The following is a 448-nucleotide window of genomic DNA, read 5'->3' as shown; positions in this document are numbered from 1 at the left end:
ACAGTGGTTTACGCCATTGACAAATTCAGATCCTACTTAGTAGGATCAAAAGTGATTGTGTACACTGATCATGCTGCTCTTAAATACCTACTCACAAAGCAGGATTCAAAACCCAGACTCATCAGATGGGTGCTGCTTCTGCAAGAGTTTGATATAGAAATAAGAGACAGAAAAGGGACAGAAAATCAAGTAGCAGATCACCTGTCCCGAATAGAACCAGCGGAAGGGGCGTCCCTCCCTCTCACTGAAATCTCTGAAACCTTTCCGGATGAGCAACTGATGGCCATCCAGGAAGTGCCATGGTTTGCAGACATTGCAAACTACAAGGCAGTGAGATTCATACCCAAAGAGTACAGTAAGGTGCAATCAAAGAAATTAATCACAGATGCAAAGTACTATCTTTGGGATGAACCATATCTCTTCAAGAGATGTGCAGACGGAGTAATCC

Source organism: Arachis duranensis, chromosome 2 (genome assembly GCF_000817695.3).
Source record: "Arachis duranensis cultivar V14167 chromosome 2, aradu.V14167.gnm2.J7QH, whole genome shotgun sequence".
Lineage (NCBI taxonomy): Eukaryota > Viridiplantae > Streptophyta > Magnoliopsida > Fabales > Fabaceae > Arachis > Arachis duranensis.
The sequence above is the reverse complement of the archived record's forward strand: the minus strand, read 5'-3'. Positions refer to the sequence as shown.